This window comes from Atractosteus spatula, chromosome 7 (genome assembly GCF_055471065.1).
Source record: "Atractosteus spatula isolate fAtrSpa1 chromosome 7, fAtrSpa1.hap1, whole genome shotgun sequence".
Classification (NCBI taxonomy): domain Eukaryota; kingdom Metazoa; phylum Chordata; class Actinopteri; order Semionotiformes; family Lepisosteidae; genus Atractosteus; species Atractosteus spatula.
The window spans coordinates 53,534,417-53,552,567 of record NC_142712.1 but is presented as its reverse complement, the minus strand read 5'-3'; the positions used below and the strand labels follow the sequence as shown (position 1 = coordinate 53,552,567).

The following is an 18,151-nucleotide window of genomic DNA, read 5'->3' as shown; positions in this document are numbered from 1 at the left end:
CACACCTCCTGATTGGCCTCTCTTTCTGTCCCCTGCTCCCACCTCTCACTCCTCCTCTCTCCCAGCCTTTGTTCTCCCGCTACATTACCTTTGCCTACTGCCTTGCCTCTCTCACACCTGAAGAAGGCTCCACGGCCGAAACGTTGTTTTCTTTCTTCTTTTTTTCAGCATGGAATAAACCTATTACTTGTTTTTTTATGTTCCCTGCATTTCTCATTGGACAGAAAGTGAATTACTGGATACTATGAAGGCTAATAAAGTAAACAGGTTGGGTTAAAGTTCTCAGCCTGTTAAAGTTAAGAATAAGTGAATAAGACACTACCAGAAACGGCACATGTGTCCTTGGCGCTATCAAATTATATATTTGGCACTCACCTACTGTATTTGGTGCTGAAAACCTTTTATTCAGGCAGCCAATACACCCTTGGGTAAAATGTTTGGAGCACAGTTATATTTTCAGATTTTAGCACTATAAATAATGCAGAAATCACAAAAAACTGCTAAACAACTGAGGCTTAGTTACAGTAACTTAAAGGACAACAAAATTCTTTGGCTCGCAGCAGGCTACAGCAATGTCACTGGAGGCCATATACTGTAAGTATCAGGTACAGGAATGTGCAAAAGGTGTCAGGAGATAAATTTATATTGAGGATACCAGAGAAATTTACACTAAAAATAATGGCCTCCTCCCACACACCTTACATTTTTGTCATCTGAAATCAGCCATGTTGCAGGTCTAACACACTATGAAACTTGGTATGATTTTCCTTTAGAAGACTAGGTTGTTTTCAGAGTCATGTAAACTTATTTGTGTTCTGCAGGTCTGAAGCAGTTTGTCAGTGGCTGAAAGCTAATGCATTCCCATGTTCATCCATATATTGAGGTACTTAGAATTTATAAACATATTCATGTTTTATTACAGAACTTTTACAACATGTTTTTGATCTTCAGTTCCCTTGTGGCTCAGCCTTAGTCATACAATGCTCTTGGCATGTGATGTGATCAGTAGTTATCTGATTTAAAGCTAAAGAAAACCGCTGAGCCACCAAGATTCTAGGTCATGTCTGGGTTGTAGTGCCGAGATCCAATTCAAAACTGTTCAAAATGGGAACAAAGAATGTGGAGCGAAAATACTGTAGCTCTGCATCCTGACAAGAATGTATAAGCTTTTAGCAAAAGTATAAAGAGTAATTTGCATTGCTTATTGCTTAACCTATGGTTTGTTATTTCTTTTATTCTTAGATTTATTGAGAATTTTATTCCTTAAGCACTTGGAAAAAAAACTTTTAAAGCACAAATGCTAATCAACTTAATTTCAGTATCTTTAAATAATAACTCTCAAAAGTTACTGTTTGACAAATTTTGAGAGATGACCTGCAAACAATGACTACAGCCTTTTTTACGACATAAACTCTCCATATGGGGCAAGGCAGTACAGTCTCTTGAACGTGACATTTATTCTTCTGCTGCACCGTACGTTTTAAAGTTAACTTAAATTATGTCAACTGCTTCAACTTAGAATACTAGACCAAATCCAGTCTACAGTACGTAAACGTAGTTAAGCACTAATTTATGTACTTGCCCAAATCCTGATGGTATGCGCTTTTAAAGCACTAAAATATGGTACTGTAGCTTTGTTAAATGGAAAATAAAGAGCAAATGATTTTAAAAAAGATCCATAATACCATTCTCCCAACAAGAGCAATCATAGCATCTATTCAATAAGATTATTGTACCAGTTTATGAAGTTTAGTTCAATAAGAAAGAATAAAAAATACTCAACTTTCAGTAAATTTCAGTAGAAACAAAGCTGGTGTTTCTTTCTTTGATATGACTGAATAATTTCTTATTGACATATTTGGCAGTGTCTCAATGAGGTTAAGTACTCCTAGCTCTCACCTAACACTTCTGCTAAATTATCTCTCTCCTCTCTGCCTGCTGAAGCAGAAGAAACAGATCTTTTGTTGATGGAGCTGCATTAAGAGCCTCTGGTGGAATCACTGGGTCCTGTTTCATCTTAATTTATATGAACCTCACTACTACTTGGATGTTTTTTTAAATAATGAAAAATTGAACACTGAATTAAAACATTAAGGTGCGACATGAAAATATTATAAATCCAGCAAAATATCTCCAAGAGAAGAAGATCTTTTACCTATAGGCCACTTTGAGTACTACATTAAATCTAAAGACAGTTGCCATAAAATCCATTTGGTTCTATGCAAACGTGTGACCGAGGGCAGCATGGCAGAAAATAACTAAAAGTATAGAAACAGAATGTTGTAAAGACAAAAAATAAAACTATGACATTGCAAAAGTGACTATTTAGATTTTGGTCAAGCAATCCATTATTTTAAACTCAAAATGTGCACTCTATATAAAAACATTTGAAGCTGACAAAAATGCACCACATAAAATACTAACAGACTACAGAGTCTTTCAGTATAGAGGTGATGCAAATGAGTTTTTATTATCTTTACCTGATGCAGGTATGATTACTTTACAGTTTATAAGTTACACTGCTCATTTTGTATTATATCTATAAAATGATAACAAAATGACTGAGATGACAAATGTCTTATTAAGACTTCACACTTCCTATATATTTCGTGTGTTCAATGAATTTTAAATTTTGACATGAGCAAATGTATTTGTAGGTTCTTGAGATGAAGATCTGCTTTAGCAATGTGGTTTCAGAAACAATTCTATTTCCACAGTATGCACAAAGGGCAACAGTGATTATTCTTAGCGTAACAGAGACTGTTTGGCAACATTTTAGTCAGTGTCTCATGTGGCTATTAAACCCTTCAAAGATTTATACTGGTAAATCTTGTGACCATTTGATGATCCACAATTCCTCTTCTTTCACGTTTTTCACAAAGCCACTATTAACTGACCACTAGGTTTTATGAGACAGGTGACACATCTCATAAACTAAGGATTGAGAAATAAGGAACTGCTGTCCATATAAATTTCCCCCACATTACGTGTGGGTGAACTTTATGAACCCTGTGGGACACAATGAAAAGTAAAATATCACACTACCAGAGACAATAGCTTCACCAATCCCATAAAACATACTGATCAGATGTTAAACCCACTTTAGAAATCCTTAAAGGTTGAACTCTGAATGCCCCTTTTCTTCAAAGGAAAACACAGTTCTGGGTGGTAGAGGCAGAAAAAATGTCTTTCAATTCAGAAATGCTTTCAAATTGCTGTTTTTAAGTAGATTTTAAAATACTGGGTATTTCAAAAAAGAAAATGTATTGTAAAACTGTAAGAGTTTTAAAAAATAAGGCATTTGGAAATCAACTTTTGGAGATAACTTCGATAAAGCATCCAGCAATATCCAGATTCTTATAAAACAATATCCCTAGCAACAGCTATTGTGCTAGAAGAAATCAGTGCAGTGCAGCAAAACACAATCTGTTTCTAGTGATCTGGGCACAAGAACAAAGTTGTGGTGCATGGATGTGTGCAAGGTGCAATTGTCCTTATTATTTAAAACATTTTGGAGCTTTGAAGTTTTCTGTTTTCACTTAGCATTCAGGTCATTCATTTATTGCAAAATACAAAGCCTTTTCTACCTCAATGACACCTGTAGCGAAGGCAGGAAGGTTGTGGCTTCTCCTCAAAAGAAACTCCAATTTCCTACTGTATATGATTTCATGAGAGAGAATATTTAGCTAAATCCAGCCTTCCTTTAAGGTTTAATATATTCTCATTCAAATACTTTTCAGTGTAAAGATAGGTACACATGCCACTACTTTACTATGGTGAAAAATACTTTCTTCCAGCACATCAACATGGATGGCAATGATTCCAGTCACACAGTCATCCCATTTTCATACCTGACAGATAATATTAAAACAAGCAAGACTACTGGCACACGACGACTGAGAATGACTTGGTTTAGCCATCTGCAAAGAAGGCCTTAAAAAGCATGGGCACAGAAAATGAACCACCCTCTCTCTGTGCCAGAAGCTGTGTATAACAAGCTGTGGCTCTGTAGCACAGTCTCAGGCTCAGTTCGAAACTCCATCACAAATAAGAAAAAAATACATTATACAATAAATTAAGGAAAGAATAACCAGCGCATTAACAGGTGGCCACACGAACGATTTTGAAAAGCACGCAAGAAACAGTTCCAGATCCCCTTTAGCTTTAACAACTGAATGCATACCAAAGCACCCCAGGTGATTTTGCTGACTCTGCACAACACTGCAAGTGTAAAGGCTATCTTTAATTTATATGGGGCACGTAACAGAGTTATTTACTACTTAAACAAGCCTTTCAATTGTAAGACTTAAAGCAGCCAGCTCTCTGCAAAACGGAATTCATGGCTGTGCTAACTCTTAAAACTGTTTTTCCTTTCAACACAGCAGTCCGTACAATCAAACTGCCTGCAAATGAATTCTCAATATCAGGCACACTGCTCTGCATCTAGGGGTTGAAAGTGTTTTTTCAAACATGGGACACATGCCAAATAGAAGGGAGTCCTTTTCAGAGAATCATAAGCAAACATACCCCCTTTTGAACCACCCCTAAAACTACATTGTGTTTTTTTTAAATTTGTCTGTAACAAATAGTGGTGTAAACAAAAGCTAACAACATTTACATTGTAGTTTAAACAGATTCACAAGGCAAACAGGCATGAACGATGATGAATGGATTTGCAAGTAGGCCTATATTTTAGGTAATGATAAACAGAGTCCGTAGTGAACAGCAACCATATCAAAATCACCACTCGGTTGAGTTTTTTTTTTCTGCTGCTTCTTTTTAAATACAGACATTGCCTAGCAACAAAAGTATGCATCTCAGAAGCATTCCAACTGACTTATTAAACAGTTAATACATAGTGTAAACTTTTTTAAGGAAAAGCAAAAACAAAGAATCCTGTATGTAAACAGTCAAAAAGCCTATCTTTTTGTAGCCATCATTTAAATTTGAAAAATGCTGCAGTCTCCAAACCCTGTAGAAAATAGTTTTGGTTTATGGGCTGTTGTGGAAGGCTTGTAGAGCCATATGAAAACACTGTAAGGCATGCTGAGAAAAGATAAAACACACTTATGTTGTCAGAACACTTCTTAAAAATGTCCAGTGAAATATTTGTTTTTGTTTTTTTCTGTAGAAGTAGTCCATAACACCAATATCCCTTTGTATTATTTGAGTATATTGTATGGCAATACTGGAAATATACCTGTTTTCTATAGCACTACACATTACTACCCGGCAGTAGAAATTGCTTATTTCATAGGATATAGTCTACAACTACAATTTTATCCAAAGGCCATTCTGAGAATTTCAGTGATAAAGACATTTAAAATTATAATACAGCTTGTAAAAATATGCCAGAGATAAGAATGACATGGCCCATGTTTGCTAACAACGGATTTAAGTGTATGTATGTAATTTTTATATTTACCAGCCACTCAATACTTAAAGTGCTACTCTGAGGGACATTTTCTTCTGTTCACTTGATCACATAGTAAAAGTGAATATTTTTTCGGATGTTTTTCCATTAGAAAAGGCAATGTTTCTTGCTGTGCATTTTCTGTTCCAAATGCCCACTCAATTTTGGATAAACAACAGTTGTTTATGCCCGTATGCCCTGCACAGCGAGTATGAGGGCCTGTAAACTCCAGTGCCCGACATGAGTTAATGCCGACAGGAGGACAGCGTGCTTTTTGTTGTCACACACCACAAGTCACAGGAGGCATTGTTTTGCTGAAAGCAACACAAAATTACCTTTTCATTTCCCATTTATTAATTCAAACAGTATAAGGTTCAATATACATGTAACAACTTATTTGATCTTTTATGGGTGTAGTATGTTTCACATCCAAAGGGAAGTCAGATTTAGCAGCCACAGGCCCTTGTTAGGGCTCATACTGTGTGACATACCTGTAGGTAATATGAAAAAACTAGGACAAAATGCATGCTGTCTTCTAACTTTTAAGATCTATTCTTTATTGTTTTGCTGGATATTGAAGTACACAGCATAATAAAGAAGTTCAAATGGACAGAACTCAAAAAAGATAGCAAAGACGTCTCTGGATGCCCTGCCCCTTGGCACAAAAAATTCTACAGCACTGCTTAGGGTGCCCAGTCAAGTCTGCTACCGACATGACCTGTGCTGGAACTGGGGCCCAGCCTACACTCTTAGCAAACACCTTAATAACTGAACTGCTCACAAGGCTCATAAGCCTGTCTAGCTATAAACTAAGAGAAAAACATTAAATATATGCACATGTAATAATCTACTATATTGGACATTATTTAGCTAATTTCTATCTGTCTTGGAGTTACAATGGTCTGAAAAACCTCTGAACACGTCTCAAAGCAGAAGCAAAAGCTTAACTTTGTAGTTAAGTTTGGAGTTAAGTTTGGAAGAAATCAGACTATTTTCAATTGAAAGGAAAGGCAAAAAACACAAATGATACACAACAGTTACTCTAATTTGAGGAATTAAAAAAAATCTTCAGGTGGCAATTCAAACAATTTGCTGCAAAGACCAATAGTTGAAAATACTGGACACAGTTTTAATTAACTTGTTCTACCCAACCCCTTGTCCAATTGAAAATAAGGCATTAGATGTGTACCACACACTCGGGAACATTAAAAGCATTAAAGATTGTATGGAGGAAAACAAATGTAAATGTTTTATATAATTTTTCACTTTAAAAATAATGCAACATTTTATTATAAACATCTGTATCATCTGTGTATAGATTTCTTACATAATTGCCTATCAAGACACACCTAATAGGAAAGTGAAATAATTCACAGTTCCAGGATTTACAAGTAGTACAATTCAAAGATCATAGAGCATCACATACAAGTCTATTATAGTACACCAATAACAAATGTTATGTATGTAGAAAAAACGTATGCAGCACTTGCTCATGAGTGTCCATTGTTACAGTAAAAAAAGAGAGCTATACCGTACAGAATTTGCACAACAGAATTTTTGTAAGAATGCCTAAGGCACTAAAGGTGTTGAGACAGAGGCAAAGAAATATTGCATTCAAGGCTAAATCCATTATTGCAATGACAAATACATAAAATGACATTGGAATTTGATTCTGATTAGCAACAAAAGCAAAGCTAAATGTGACAGGACCTCTTGACAAAGGTTTGAGGAAGCAATGAATGACTCACTGCAAACAGAACCAGAACACCATTGTTTAGAAAGTGGCGAGCTAGAAGACAGTGTATTGTTTTTAATCCCCATCTACTCCAAAGGGACAGCACCAATGAAGTATAATTAACTAAAAGTGACACTAAATACACATAAATGACAGCTTTGACAGAGAAAGTCTTCATAATATCTGTGTGGTATGAACAGTAAAGTGTTTTACACTACTATAAAATGTAACAACATAGTTCCAGATAATTACCAAATATTTAATAGGTCTATGTTCTAAGTCATTTTAATCTTCTTTCTTAATTCTAAGCATTGGGAAACTCTTTAACTGTTTTAATATGGACTATTTATAGCTCTGAATGAGTCATGGTAAAAAATTCTCTCCTAGCTAAACTATAGATGGTATGGAACTTTTTTCAATGCCATCTTAAAAATTTCCCTTCACTTCCCTTTTCATGAAAACACTGTAATTCCTCCATTTCCACAGTATAGACCTATATATTTAAACGTTCCCATAACATTAGCAGAAAGTCCTACCTATCCTCAGGAAGGTCTTATTGATCTGTTAACTTATTGATAAGTGAACAGGTCTCATTTGCACAGAGATTCTTACTGGAATTACAACGATCAAAGATCAACTTTACTCAAGTAACACAAAAAGAGGCTGAGGAGGAAACTTGATAGACTACAGCAATACAGTCGAAATCCTGGTCCTGGAGGGCTGGTATGTCTGCTGGATTTCAAGCTCTCATTAAAGCAGCAGCAGAGCTGGGAGAAGAAGCTAGACTGGTCCAAATAAGACAGAACCTGACTGATTTACTCTGTAAGTACACAATTAAAACCTACTGATACAAAGGCACCCCAGGAACATTTTCGGACATCTCTGACTATACTTACACAAATCAAGCATTTAAAATACGGGAGAAGCTTTGCTAGAGTATATACGTGGTAATACTTTGGCTACAGAATTCTGCCAGCGTGTCAGTCAGCTCCTTCACAACATCCTTTGAAGGTTCTTTTCATCAAAATACATAGAGAGGTGAACCTATAAAAAATTGAGGTCAGAAGAAGAAAATACGTGGTTTAAAAATAAATCCTCTCTGGTAATTGAAATGCAGTCTGTCTGTGTATGTCAATGCTGTCATTGCGAAAATGGAAACAGATAAAGTCTTTGTTTCAGATGTCAGCCTTCACTTTTTTAAACATCCATCTGCTGTAGCTTGCATCATCAGAATACAGGATATCCAAAAGTATTCACTGAATCTGAAATTTCTGGAAGAGATAGCAAGATGGAAAAAGGCGTGCTAATGGCTGTTACGCCTCTGTCACTATTAATAAACGAAGAACTGTGTATCTACGGCGATGCAGTGTCACTTATGTGTGTTCAATTTGTGTCAAATGTCACATTGTTTTTTTAGAGGAAGTAATTTGATGTAGTCTGTGTTGTTTCTTCCACACATTAATCAGCCTTGAGCTCACTTTATTCCAACCCTCTATAACCTTAGGGTTCCACCTGTTCCACAGCTTTGAGCAAATAGATATGGCAGGTTAAAGGTCATGGTATCACATGACTGTCTCAGAATTTAGCGCTCAATGTCAGTTGCCAATACAACTTTTAAAAAACGTAGGGAAAATCTACTAATGACAACGATAAATGTATTAAACATCAATGCCAGTCCTAATGCTTGATATTTTAGCTCTAAACCCAAATTAACACAGTTAAACTAAAGGAAACCAACATTTAAGCAAAATATCATGAACATAAGAACAAAGACAATTTTATGTGTTCAAATAAGGTATAAAAATATTTTTTAAAAGTATCCTTCACTTTTATGTATGGAAAAAGAAAATCCTTCTTTTCTGATAACCCAAGAGCTTAAAGAACAATATGCAAAGTCTACAATGTAAGCTATAGTTCATATGTAGACAGTGACGGCAATATCAGTAAATTAAAAATATGCTAATGTCCACAGGAGGGAACTAAAAACTACAAAGCTTTTAAATGCCAATACAGAATCAGAAAACCAACAGCTGCCAAGTGAATCTTTTTGACACTGAAAAAACAAACTGGCACAACGACTACAACATGTTACAGATATGTCTCTGATCAAGTATGTGAAACGAGACCAAAAGCAGGTTAAATCTCACTCCAGGCTTCACACCAGGACTTTGGCAGTGAGGACTGATGGCCTAGATGGCAAAATCTGGCTTCAGGCCTTGAGAACAGTGACTGCCAGAGTCAGCAACACAAAAGGGTTTATTTGCAACTTAGACTGAGCAGTGTGAATGATAACAGCAGAGTGGAGCAATGGTTAGGGCTCAGGACTGTTAGGGCAGTGGGTTCAAACCTGTGGTGAGACTCTGTTATTGTATCGTTGAGCACGGTACTCCACTCAGATTTCTCCAGTTAATCCCCTGCTGTACAAAAGGACACTCTCCAGATCATCACCATACATGAGAATTCCCAATTTACTTTCCTGACTAAATAATATTAATAAACTTTATTTGATATAGCACCTCTAAAGGTGGCTTCTTAAAACATTTTACAGAATGACAACAATAAATACAGTACACACGATATGCACGATGAGAATACACAACGAGAGGAGATAGTAGATGGGGAAACTGAATACAGCAGGAGCAGAGGGGTAAATAACAGAACCAGTTAATTAAAAGCCCTTCTAAAGAAGAAGGTTTAGAGTCTAGATTTGCAGGAGTTTAGGAAAGGTGACTCTGATATCCATAGGGATAGAGTTCCAGAACTTTGGGACATAACAGGAGAAGGCCCTGACACCCATAGAGTGTAGATGGACTTGGGGGACAAATAGGAAAATTAGAAGAGCGAAGGTTGTGAGGTGGGGAGTAAAATGATAGTAGATAGAAAATAAAATATTAAATGCTGACACACTGAAAGTTGATTAAATCATGGTTGTGAAGGAAAAAAAACTATACAAGCTTACAATGTCAGCATTTAAAAATTTTTTGGCATTGTTTTTTTTAAAGCACTTCTTATAATGTTCTTTGCTACACACGACATCTGGTAATGTCTGAATTCCCAACCACCGTTTGTTCAACCTGCATTAGAAATAGACACCTGAAGAAGGCTCCACGGCCGAAACGTTGTGTTCTCTTTCTTCTTTTCAGCATGGAATAAACCTATTACTTGTTCCTTTGCAGCCTACGCGTGCTGACGCAGCTACCCACCTGAACTACTATGTATTATTATTGCCTTTTTCCTGTATACAGTATATTATGTTGTCTACTAAAAGTGTCACCACTGTAGGCTGCATCGTTTATCTCGAATGTGAGTTATTGAGAAACCCTCAATAACACAATATAATACAAACATTCTAGATTAACGTAATGCCCACACACATCATCATAGTCGAGCAAACATCAAACATCATTAGAAATGTAATCTTCTATCCTTCTGAAAGTTCTTAATCAGTATTGTTATAATCTCATTATAACAATGAGATTATTACATGACGCGTTACAAAACAAGGCAAAACATTCAATTCCCAAATGTACTTTTTTTTAAAAGAAATACTGTATAACATATATTACTGTAAGATAAATCAAGGCTAACCGTCACAACCACTTGTCTTAGTACATTTCAGACAAAATAACACTTTTTTTTAAATCACTCAACACAGGTCGTTGCGCAGTCGTCATTACTCTTTGAACAAGTTATTTTTTATATGGCATCGCGTAAAATGTGTTGTTTTATAACACCGACAAGCCAGTTTGAATTATAACGCTGCTCCGAGTGTTTATGCTCTAGGGTCTCGCCTCCCGGGACTCGGTACTGCGTTCTTTTCATTTGCGACCACAAAGTACACAACTTTGTAAAGTATCCAGGCAGCTTTTACAGTGCAGATGTCTCTTAAAACGCGTATTTTAAGCACGACACTTTCCATAGAGGGTAAAAAGGCAGTTAAGTGTTTGTAAACAAATAATGTAATGTAACCTCTACTGCGGACCGTCTCATAAGTAAAAGAAACAGCGGATAACATTTAGAATGACAACCGTCACAAAACAAAACATTGTTTTCTTTTGTTTTTTAATGGCAGGTCCGCTTTATTCAGAAAGAAACAGACGGCCAGAACAAAAATGTTGCTATGCTCGTGAAAGATACGAAGCTCTTTCAATACAGACAGCGCAAACTCCCTCGCTTGTGCAACGTCCTGGTAGAAACTTTCCCTGTGCGAAAAGAAATAAGACTTGCATTGCCAGTTGGAAGATTATGTTATACTTTTATTTCTTACCTTTGGCGATTTCTTCCTCCAGGGTTTTAGCCGTCTTCAACAATAATAATCCCGCACCTACGCAACTGTCGTTCAGCACAATTGCAGATTATGCTGTGATTTCAGCAACAATAATAATAATCACGCGTAGTCGATGCCTTCTTCCGAACAGCCACACTCACTCCCTACTGCCTGAACACAGCCGCAGTTCCTCCGGCTCCACGCACAGCGCGCACACACGCAGGGGAGGGCGGTGGCGCGCATGAGACGAGAGTGCACGCTAGCACAGCGGTTACGCGCATGTTGTAGAAGTGTGGTTCGGAATTCAAGTAGGCAATCTTGTTCCTGAGAAAAGACAGTGTGAGCTTCAGCAACAAGACTGAGCAGCTTGTTCGAGACTCATACAACCCCATGTGAAAAAACACCACATATATATGTATATTTAAATCCTATAGTTTTTACTTGTGTCAATTGGTTCATGATTCTTTGTTAATGCTGAATGAGTACTCCGGACTGAATTTGAATATCTGTAACAAAAATATCTTCGTCCTTTTCTCTGTTCAAGGTTAAATTGACTTAGGTCTAGTTAGTGTTAGGTGTTCCTTTCCATCCATGACTCTGAATTTAACAATAATATATTTTTTGTTACAAGTTGGCAAAAATGGTATACTCATTTCTAAAGTAAGTCTTACCATTGCACTGTAAAATCCTAACATGTTTGTATTCAATGGGTAAAATAATTAGTATTTACATAGTGTCCAGCAACCACTTGGGTGACACATGGCAGCTATTGCACACCAACAGCCTCAATACAAGAGAAATCATGTAGACTTGTGAGGAAATGCTTTACTTTACTTCAAGACCAAGTAATCAGTATTGGGGACATTGCTTGGAAATTCTGGACTAGAGGTAACACAGCCACCATCACCTCCAGTCCACCAACATCACATACAACCTGGTTTCCCATCAACATTTTAGATCTGGTGTTTGGCAGAAATATAAAATATTGCTGTCACCAGAATGCATGCTGAGTCAGTAATGCATTGTGCTGTGTTTGCATCAGATGTTACACTTTGCATTTAGACCACAAAGTTCCAATTTTGTCTTTTTCTGACCACAAAATCTTTTTTCCACAAGTTTGCAGTATCACCTAAATGCTTTGTTGAAAACTCCATTGCTGGATTTGAGATGGGTTTTTCACTCTGCCATAGAGTCCAGCTTTGTGGAGTGAAGAAGATAAATAGCCCGAGAAGATATTAAGGTTTGTTATAAACCCTTCTACACTCTTCTTGAATTTCACTACGTGAGTAAAAGACCTTATAGAGAAAAAAATATCTGTTCTTAAATCATGTGAATCACTCTTATGGCACACAGACAGAAGCTGCTTAACTGACCTTGTGGTACCTTAAGTAATTTTATGCACCTGAATTAATATTTTCAACAGGAATGAGTTTGAATACTTTTCAATACTTTTTCTGGTTTCCTTTCATATTAAAAATCTGTTTACTTCTTTTTTGTTTCTTGCTTTGAATGTGTGGAGTAGTTTGTGCAGTAATATTAACTGGTATTTCAAAGTGTCATGACTGTAAGCTTTAAAGCTACAAAATGTGAAAACATGTCAAGGGTCTGAATACTTTTCTTAGTCACCGTACATGAATTACCAGCTAACGTCTGCAATTAAAATGTAATGAGGGAATTCATTAAATAGCAACTTGAAAATCATTCTGCTGCTATAGTTAATAACATTATGAATATTGATGCAAATACAAACAGCAGATTGTCTTTGTATGAAAAAAGTACAACAATACATTTGTTTTTTCTTCATTTTGCTTTTGTTGAGCATCATGAGAAACCAATGCCTACCTAAATATGCCATTAAAGTTTACTTTACATTTGTACAGTTGTGCTAAGAAATGATGTAAGGAAACAACAGTTTAAACAAAAAGATCTTTAAACTTCTACAAAGAATTACTGTACCTTTATGACTTCAGTGAGACAGATGATGCTTATTTAGGTAAGACCAAAAGGATTTGAATTTACCGTATTTAGTGCTTTACCTTTGACATCAATAGTATAGAGTACTACAATAAGCCTCCGAAATAAGGGGGTTAGGGAGGGGAGTTAAAGTTACAGTTATACTTGGTAGCTGTTATTTTGTGTTCTGAGATATTATAATCATGGACCTCTGATTGATAATGCTATCAAAAAGCATATGTTTATGTGGGTCTAGTTTTAATAAATGATCCATTTCCTTTACAAACAGACCAGGACACATAACATGTTTTTAAGAACTAGATATCAACAAGATAAAAATTGTTCTTAAAAGCTTTCTTGCTTATAAGAACTGGTATTACAACTTGCAAAGGATGGTTTCCTCTGTAGAAAAGATTAAACGCATTGCTATGTAGTATTAAGAATTCAACCCAATTCATCATGCTTCATGCTCCATTGGACTGCAAATTATGTCAGTAAGGTTGCTGCAAATATCATAATCTGATAAGAGATTTCTGGTTAATGTGTTGTGAGAGTAAAAGGGGGTGGCATGTGAAGGGCAAGTGATCGTCAGAGTGTGTCCCAACATATTACTTATACCATTTGCAACTAAAAATGAAGGTGTTTACCTCTTACCATTGAAAATTAAACTTGTGAGTCATTTTCCATTAATATAAGCTAACATTAATGACATTTACAAAGCAGGGCCTTTGTAATGATACCCACTTGTTAAAGGAAGACAAATGCTTCAAAATTAACAAAGTAGAAGGCATCTTCTTAGCAAATCTAATCAAGTCCTCATATCAAGCATTCTTATGCGCTGTATATAGCCATAGCCCTTAGTTTGGAATGTTGAAGGCTGCAGTGGATCTTTCTACACTGCAGTTACAGTAGTGTATTGGTGTCTGAAGGGTTGGTAAACAGTCTCTGTTGGATACCAGCATGAGAAATTGCCCCGGTTTCCAGGTTCTTCAAGGTCGTTAATGGTGTCAGGAGGTGAGCTGATCTCATCAGCTCCCTGTGTGACTCATGATTTTACACATTCCTCACATATTTTTGTCCCCCAATCATCCTGCCTACTGTATACACAGGCCAAGGTTTTATGCTGAGGGTGAAAGATCAAGGTGTAGAGACCCTGAAAGAAATGCGCCATTTCTTTTTTCTTTGACGAAAATGTTCTCTCATTTGAATGAGCAAATGGAAACCAGTCCATATAGTTTTTATGGAGATGTCAGAACCATTATTTCCTTGCACACCAACAAATACAGCCATATAAATATAACATGCTCTTTCCTGTATTTTGTATAATGTTTGCTTATATCACGTTTGTATGTCCAATATAGGTGTTGCAATCGTTTTGTTTTTAAACTGTAATCCATGTTGAGATGGATGACTTATATGAATAAAAACTAAAGCCACGAGGTTCAAACAACAAATATTCTGCAGTCTTCAGTAATTATTAGGGTGTAATGAGTATGCATTTTAATGTACTGTAATCATTAACCACATTTGTATCATACCACTAGAGGGAGTATTTTTTTCCAATAAATGAAAATATTGTACAGTAATTTTGCTTAAGCTAAAACTTAAGTACAGCCATCTGAGTTACTTCACTTTAAAGATGATGCATTTCAGTGAATGTGTGTTTGTAAATGTAACTGAGGTTGTGGACACTGAACAACCAGAATGATACAGCTGTGTCTGTGAATTGAGTGCGCTCTTATCCAAATAATAGACCATGGGATAAGATAGGACTAAGCTTATGCTCAATAAAAAAAAAAAGCTTTTGTGAGGGAAATAAGGCAGAAATGAAATGGGTGCAGAAGCAGCTAAAAATACAAATTAAGCAGGGTAAAAATGATAATAGGAGGAAACATGAGAGTAAGCTGCAGAATAACAATGTTAAAGTCTGGGATGGAATGCAACTTATTACTGGCTATGGTACAGTAGGGAGGATGTCTTTCTACCTGGATGGTAACATAGGGCAGGCAAATAGATAGATAGATAAGACTTTATTAATCCCGTAGGGAAATTGATGTGTTACAGCAGTCCAGCCCAAGACAAACAAAAACAGATATCAGAATAGTTATAAAAACAGAAGACAACAAAATAAATATAAAATAAATAAATACATAGGTGTGTGCAAAATGTGATGATCATAGTCACTGTAGAAACAATAAAATATGTGCAAAATGTGCATAGGTTTATACAGACTGATCGTCCAAAAAGTACAGTGGAGCAAACATGCTGTCCATAGACGAGCAAATGAAGGGCTAACAGTCCTAGCCTAGGGCAGCTAATACACCCTGACAGCCGCCGGGAGGAAAGACCTGCGGAAACATTCCCTTGAACACCGTAGCTGGAGCAGTCTGTTGCTAAAAGTGCTCCGCTGCCCAGTAACAGTCCCATGAAGCGGATGAGAGGCGTTGTTCATGATGGCTGTGAGCTTGGTCAGCATTCTCCTCTCAGCCACCACCTCCAGGGGGTCAAGGCTCATCCCCAACACAGAGCCAGCCTTTTTGATAAATTTATTGAGCCTATGAGCCTCTTGTCATGATGCTGCTGCCCCAGCACACAGCGTAGACGATGTTAACTAGATACTAATTTTGTTAACAGATTTGACTCACCGGCCGCTATTGTTTCTACCAGCATGACCTTTATAGCTGCTGAGGAAGTTGTAGGCTCGGCTTTTGTGGTTAGATCTGAACAGGTGAGGAAGGAGCTGAGGCGCATTAAGCCAAATAAGACAGGTTCACCTGACGGCATTAGTTCCAAAGTAATGAGAACTTGTGCAAATCAACTTTTTGTTCTCTGCAGTTTTTGTTCAATTTATCACTAACACTTGACAAAGTACCAGTGCTTTTAGAGAACGTCTTGTATTGACCAGTTCCTAAGAACTCCTTCTCTACGGTTCTGAATGATTTTAGCCCAGTGGCCCTCACCTCACACATCATTAAGATATTCAGACAGATTATCCTAGCACATCTAAAACAACAACTGACTGAGCATCTGGATCCTTCGCAGTTTGCATACCAGGAGAGTATCGGGGTACTATTTATGTTGCACAGAGTATACTCCCACTTGGAGGAGGCTGGGAGCTCTGTGAGAATTTTTTTTTTTTTTACTTCTCAACTGCCTTCAATACTATCTGTATTGCATCACTTATAGTGGGAAATGTATGGCACCCTCTCCACACAGTGATCTTGGACCAAAAAGCCTTTTCATTAGTTTATTAGCTCCCCGATACTCCACAGAGAGGTTTAGGAGATCCTTTTAACCTACAGTGTGAATATCCATGCACTGAATAGCTCCAAAGCCTTTTAAGACTTTTTATCTTGGACTTTTACTGTTTTTTACTGTTCTAGTTTTAAGAATAGTGCACTCTGTGGTGTGATACAATGTGTGAATGTTCTGCTTTATATATCTTTTATGGAATCATTGTCATATCTGTGTAGTGTTTTTATGTTCTTTTATTGTGTCTATGAGCTGTGTTGGCAACTCCCCAGGGATTAATTATAATATTGTATTGTTTAATCAAATAAATAAAAAAATTACAGCATAAAGTATACATTAATGAAATTATAAATTAAAATAACGTAGCCACAATGAAATGCAACAATATGGACATTAAGTGTTTTATGAAGGTTCTCATTGTTATTGGATATCTTTGTCTCATATATGCAGTCCATAAGCTACTACACCTCACAGACCATATTCAGATGAAGTATAAAGGAGAACATACAACAAAAAATATGCACATCTATTTTCTGTTTTAAAGCTTGAGAAGAATCCTTGCTGACAGTAACTGTATAGAATACAGAAACTGGGACACATCATTTAAAATGTGAATAGACCCGAGTGGTTGATTTATTTTCTGCAGAGATTTTTGTAAAAGAGACCATTTTTCTTTTCACGAAGACGAAAAATGGAAGATACTTATTCCAGCTGAAGACAAGCACCTAGACTAGATAAAATTGATTATGATGTTGATGAATTTCAAAGGAGATGTAAAAATCTTTTCTTTCATAAAGAAAATCTGAGTATCTGAAATTGTTTTCAGGTTATTGCTGCAGTGAAAGTATGGCTTTCACAATGAGGGACTGAAGGGAAAACACTTTGATTTGAACTGTCTGTGCTCTAACTCAGCACATTAAATTCTTGAAAGAAACCTGAAGGCATTATAAGCATCTTAAAATACTCCTACACCTTCAAATATTCCATCCTATGGATGGATTTAATCACAGTCAGTAGCTTGATGAGTGGTAATTATATAGCAGCTAGATTTGATCTTTTTACTTGAGCTGCATTTCCAGACCTGGTCAATAATGTGGGATAAAGTCCAGAAAGTTAGGCACATTATTACTTTTACAAAACATCAGCTAATGAAAATTACAGTTTAACTCTATATGTTTGAAAATTTTAATATTTATTTGCAACACTTGTCGTCAGTAGGCTTTAGCTATTTAAAATGTGAAATAAAACTCACTTATGCAACAATAATTGACTTGGAGCAAGTCAATTCCACTAAACCCTCATTTTAAATATCTGTGAAAATACACGTATAAAGATAAACTAGCAAGGAAGTCTAAAAAAATGTTGCACTAATCCCTCTTTTAAAATATTTTGCATTACCTCCCAAATGACATTTCATTTTTTAACACTGAGACATAATTATGTTACAAATTTGTTAACAGAACTGATTTCAGATTTTTTTAATGCAAGAATGGTATCCAGTTCTACAATGTCACTAGTGTGAAATATGAAG

General features: G+C 36.3%; 1 protein-coding gene across 1 annotated transcript in view; it reads right to left on the bottom strand.

Annotated features, from left to right (window-relative positions):
* Positions 1–11,558, bottom strand: part of peak1 (pseudopodium-enriched atypical kinase 1) — a 130,175-nt gene extending 118,617 nt beyond the window's left edge. Inside the window, exon 1 of the mRNA XM_088920906.1 lies at positions 11,416–11,558. The gene's annotated coding sequence lies outside the window, so the exon portion shown is untranslated. The remainder of the gene's footprint in view (positions 1–11,415) is intronic.
* Between the last annotated feature and the right edge of the window lie 6,593 nt (positions 11,559–18,151).